Consider the following 5840-nt stretch of genomic DNA (forward strand, 5'->3'; position numbering starts at 1 on the left):
TGACAATCTATGGCATAACCAACATGAAGCTTTGCACACTGCCCCCCCAACTATGATGCAGAAGTTTGTAATACGCTTGGATAGGAAGAGTAACAGATGTAATTCGCCACAAGCAGACTATTCTCATAAGATTTGGCTCTGCTCAGACCTCACCAAATTTTGTCTTAATGTATGCCGGGAACTGTCTTTGATTGCATTTCTCAGTTTTGGTGATTTGGTGCAGTAAACAGAGTAAAATGAGATAATATGGCTGGAATTATTATCCCTGTTGATCCAACGTGCAGCCAATATATCTGTTACTCTAAGATACCCAGAGTCAAGGGCAATTTCTTTATCTAGGGTCTTTGCTTGATAAGGGAGCCTTGTTTTTTGAATGGAAATAGAGTAACCCGCCCAAGATGAAAAGCTGGTTACGTGATCTAACATGGGCCAACAATAAAGAGGACGTTTATATTTCGTTGATACTGGAAACTAATCGCCCTAAGCATATTTGGATTTACTATTGTGCATATTTATTAGCTCAAGCTAGCTTGATTCAGAGTACTAAAGCGCAACATATATTGATGCCCCATTTGCCAGGATATGTGAAAACTATGGGGTAATTAATGGAATCAAGCGCAGAAGTGGTGTGCGCGGCTGGCGCACAGAGGGAGCGTGCACCAGCTTGCGCAAGCCGTGTGCGCCAAAACCCACTTTGACACACCGTGTATTCATGGATTTAAACATTCATAACCAGCCGTGGCGCAGCGTGGCGCAGCGACCCTGCAGCAGCACCAGTTATGCCCCCAACCCCTCCCCTTGCGCTAAAAATATCCAAACAAATCCCCTACACGGTGCAAAGGGCAGTAGACCAGCATACAGCCTCTCAACAACGTAATTGCGCTAAAAATGCCACTCAGCCCTCAGGCGACAACCCAATCGCATGTAAAACTCCTCGTGCACCCCTACGAATACACATACCCAGCTCGCGCCATCCCAATCGCGTGTAAAACTACCCACGCCCCCCTCGGAATATGCATACCCCGCTCGCGGCATCCCAATCGGTTGTAAAACTCCCTGTGCACCCCTCGGAATACGCATACCCCAGTCGCGCCAGCCTAATCGTGTGTAAAACTCCCTGCACACCCCTAGGAATATGCGTACCCCACTCGCGCCAGCCTAATCGTGTGTAGAGCTCCCTGCGCACCCCTCAGAATATGCGTACCCCGCTCACGCCAGCCCAATCGCATGTAAAACTTCCTACGCACCCCTCGGAATACACATACCCCGGCCGCGCCAGCCCAATCGTGTGTAAAAATCCCTGCGCACCCCTTGGAATACGTGTCCCTCTGCTTGCGCCAGCCCAATCGCATGTAAAACTCCCTGTGCACCCCTCGGAATACGCATACCCCGCTCGTGCCAGCCCAATCGCCTGTAAAACTCCCCGTGCACGCCTCGGAATATGCGTACTCTGCTCACGCCAGCCCAATCGCATGTAAAACTTCCTGTGCACCCCTTGGAAAACACGTACCCCACTCGCGCCAGCCCAATCACCTGTAAAACTCCCTGTGCACCCCTCGGAATATGCATACCCAGCTCGCGCCAGCCCAATCGTGTGTAAAACTCCTCGCGCACCCCTCAGAATACGTGTACTCTGCTCACGCCAGGCAAATTACGTGGAAAAAGTCCCCCCTGTGATGTGGGCTGGCTACGGGCATGGCCATGGGTTGTAGCGGTGTCCCCTGTGGTGTAGGCTGCCTGCGGGGCATGGGGAGGGTGGTTGGGCTGCCCGCGGGGCATGGTCAGGGGTGATGGGTGGTCCCCTGTGGTGATGGGCTGCCTGCGGGGCATGGCCAGGTGTGTTGGGTGGTCCCCTGTGGGGATGGGCTGCCAGCGGGGCATGGTCAGGGTGGATGGGCTGCCTGCGGGGCTTGGCCAGGGGTGTTGGGTGGTTCCCTGTGGTGTGGGCTGCCTGCGGGGCATGGGCAGGGGTGATGGGCTGCCTGCGAGGCATGGGGAGGATGGATGGGCTGCCTGCGGGGATTGGTCAGTGGGGATGGGATGCCTGCGGGGCATGGTCAGGGGTATTGGGTGGTCCCCTGTAGTGATGGGCTGCCTGCGGCGCTTGGGCAGGGGTGTTGGGTGGTCCCCTGTGGTGTGGGGGTACACAAGCGCACTTTTCACGTGATTTTTGGCTGGCACAAGCATGGCACGTGTATTCCGGGGTACGCGAGTGTGCTTTTCACGCGATTTGGCTGGCGCGAGCGGGTTACGTGTATTCCAGGGTAGGTGAGTGCGCTTTTCACGCGATTTGGCTGGCACGAGCGTGGTACGTGTATTCCGGGGTACGCAAGTGCGCTTTTCACGCGATTTGGATGGCGCGAGTGGGGTACGTGTATTGCGGGGTACGCAAGTGCGCTTTTCACGCGATTTGGCTGGCGCAAGCGGGGTACGTGTATTCCGGGGTACGCGAGTGCGCTTTTCACACGATTTGGCTGGCGCAAGCGCGGTACGTGTATTCCGGGGTACGCAAGTGCGCTTTTCATGCGATTTGGCTGTGGGGTGGCCGCTCTCTGCCTCCCCATGCCCCGCAGGCAGCCCATCACCACAGGGGACCACCCAACAACCCTGGCCATGCCCTGCAGGCAGCCCACACCACAGGGGACCACCCAACACCCCTGGCGATGACCTTCAGGCAGCCCACACCACAGGGGACCACCCAACACCCCTGGCCTTGCCCCACAGGCAGCCCACACCACATCGGACCACCCAACACCCCTGGCCATTCCCCACAGGGGACCATCCAACAACCCTGGCCATGCCCCGCAGGCAGCCCACACCACAGGGGACCACCCAACACCCCTGGCCATGACCTGCAGGCAGCCCACACTCCAGGGGACCACCCAACACCCCTGGCCATTCCCCGCAGGCAGCCCATCCACCCTGACCATGCCCCGCAGGCAACCCACACCACAGGGGATCTCCCAACACCCACGGCCATGCCCCGCAGGCAGCCCACACCACAGGGGACCACCCAACACACCTGACCATGACCTGCAGGGAGCCCACACCACAGGGGACCACCCAACACCCCTGGCCATGCCCCGCAGGCAGCCCATCCACCCTGACCATGACCCGCAGGCAGCCCACATGGCAACATGCACATGCAAGCCCCGACTCATGTCCCCCCACCAGTGATGGGCACCTGCCAGCAGGCCCCGACCCTTGTCCCCCCACCAGTGATAGGCACCTGCCAGCAGGCCCGACTCATGACGGGCACCTTCCAGCAGGCCTCGACTCATGTCCCCCCCACCAGTGATGGGCACCTGCCAGCAGGCCCCAACCCATGTCCCCCCACCAGTGATAGGCACCTGCCAGCAGGCCCCGACTCATGTCCCCCCACCAGTGACGGGCACCTGCCAGCAGGCCCTGACCCATGTCGCCCCACCAGTGATAGGCACCTGCCAGCAGGCCCTGACCCATGTCCCCCCATCAGTGATAGGCATCTGCCAGCAGGCCCGACTCATGTCCCCCCACCAGTGACGGGCACCTGCCAGCAGGCCCCGACTCCTGTCCCCCCCCACCAGTGACGGGCACCTGCTAGCAGGCCCTGACCCATGTCCCCCTCCATTCATGGGCACCTGCCAGCAGGCCCCAACACATGTCCCCCCCACCAGTGATGGACACCTGCCAACAGGCCCGACCCCCCACCAGTGATAGGTACCTGCCAGCAGGCCCGACCCATTTCCCCCCACCAGTGATAGTCACCTGCCAGCAGGCCTCGACTCATGTCCCCCTCACCAGTGACGGGCACCGGCCAGCAGGCCCCGACTCATGTCCACCCAACGAACACATTGTCACAGCATACATGCATGTAGTAAATGTCCACCCAAATGCCACCCCACACTGCCCCCCCACAGTGCAACTCCACACTTATCCATTGTCCTCACTTCCCAGTACAGGCCCCATGGCATGTCATTCACAGAAGCACATATGCATGCACCCAAAGATATGCCCAACATGGCCACACAGAGCGACACATGACTGAGGCAATGACGACTGACACATGCACCAAACTAATGAGAGCAGACAACACAAATATGTGAACTGATGAAAATGCATTCAAAAATGAAATCAAACAAACAAACAGCAACAGTGCCAAGGAAAAATAAATGACTGTGAACATAACTGAAATGCAAAATCCATAAAAACGGTAATCCCAAGAAAAAGCAAATCCTCAAATTGGTCCATGTCGACAAACAAAAAATCGGAATCCAAAGGGTAAATTAAAAAAAATACATTCCATCATGGGTGTGAAAAACATAAAAGAAAAAAATCTGCAGTTCCAGTACTATTGACAATGAAAGTTCTTAGGGTCCATGATCCCAAAACAAAATGAAACCTAGTAGAAACTCTACAAAATACAACTATGTACAAAAAGTGGATCAATGTCCATCGACTCCAAAATAAAAATAAAACAAAAGGAAACCTAAGCCTAATAAACTATATACAATGGTGACGGGCTAGTCCTACGGCTCACCGTTCTTACCAAGAGTCTTGGCCAGGGCATCATCGAACTCCGAGTCTATTTTCCAGAGGTGGGTCTGGGCTCTGTCCTTGAGGGCTCGCAGGGACGCTGTCATGCTCTCCACCAACTCCCTGCGAGTCTCATCGAGAAACTGTGCCTGGCTCAATGCCTATCCCATGTAGTTCTCCGCCCTGACCATGGTGAGCCATGCCCTCTCGAAGGCAGGCGGAAGCACCCCCGCGCAGCATAAAAGTGCACTCAAACAACAAATGTCCCATTTCTTGCAGCAGTGATCGTGGGACACCGCAGGAGGAGAATAGCCAGGCCCTGCATTTTTTTGCCCAGGACCAGCCTTTTTGGGATGCCTGATGACGAGGTCTATGGCAGGTATAGGTTTCCACCTCATATCATCCTAGACCTGGTCACTGAGTGGGAGGATGACCTCACATCACCCACCTTGTGCTCCCAAGCACTGAGCCCCTTGGAAAAGGTGCTCAATGGCCTGCATTTGTTGGCCACTGGGTCATTTTAGCAGACAACTGCCATAGTTGGGGGCATCTCACAGCCCACGCAGTCACGCTGCCTACACCAGGTGTTGGCAATCATGACTGCGCGCCCCTCAGTCCGCAGGCACATATACATGCCCAGAACACCCGCAGAAAGGCAGGACATTTACAGGGTGGCACACTTCCCCAAAGTGCTCGGTGCCATAGATTGCACCCAGGTGGCCCTACGTCCAACTAGGGCCACTGAGAATATCTACCGCAACCGCAAGCACTGGCATTCCATCAACGTACAGGTTGCATGCAATGCCCATGGAATCGTCACCTCTGTCTATGCAAACTATCACGGCTCTGCCCATGACAGTTTCATATACAGAATGTCCGCCCTGAGCCGGGCCCTGGAAGCTGGGAAGCATGGCAACACATGGCTCATTGGTGAGTAGAAATGTCTGTGCACATGCATGCATGTCACACACAGACAAATACACAAACCCAACTAATGACAACCATCATCACCTCCCCAGAAGACAGTCCCTACCCTCTGAGCACCCACATGGTGACGCCAATAAGGAACCCCACCACACCACCCCAGGTAAGATACAACGCAGCCCATATTGCAACCAGGGTCATAGTGGAGTGCACATTCAGAGTGCTCAAGTCACGCTTCTGCTCCCTTGACCGCTCTGCCGGCAGCAATTATATGCACCCCCAGTAGTGTGCAGGATCATTGTGGCAGCATGTGTCCCGCACAATGTTGCAACACAGCGGGGCGTACCGGTGGACATGGTGGTGCCCCAACATCCCCAACCACACACACAGGTGCTGCGCAT

This window comes from Ambystoma mexicanum, chromosome 2q (assembly GCF_040938575.1).
Source record: "Ambystoma mexicanum isolate Mex_15411 chromosome 2q, UKY_AmexF1_1, whole genome shotgun sequence".
Taxonomy (NCBI): Eukaryota; Metazoa; Chordata; class Amphibia; order Caudata; family Ambystomatidae; genus Ambystoma; species Ambystoma mexicanum.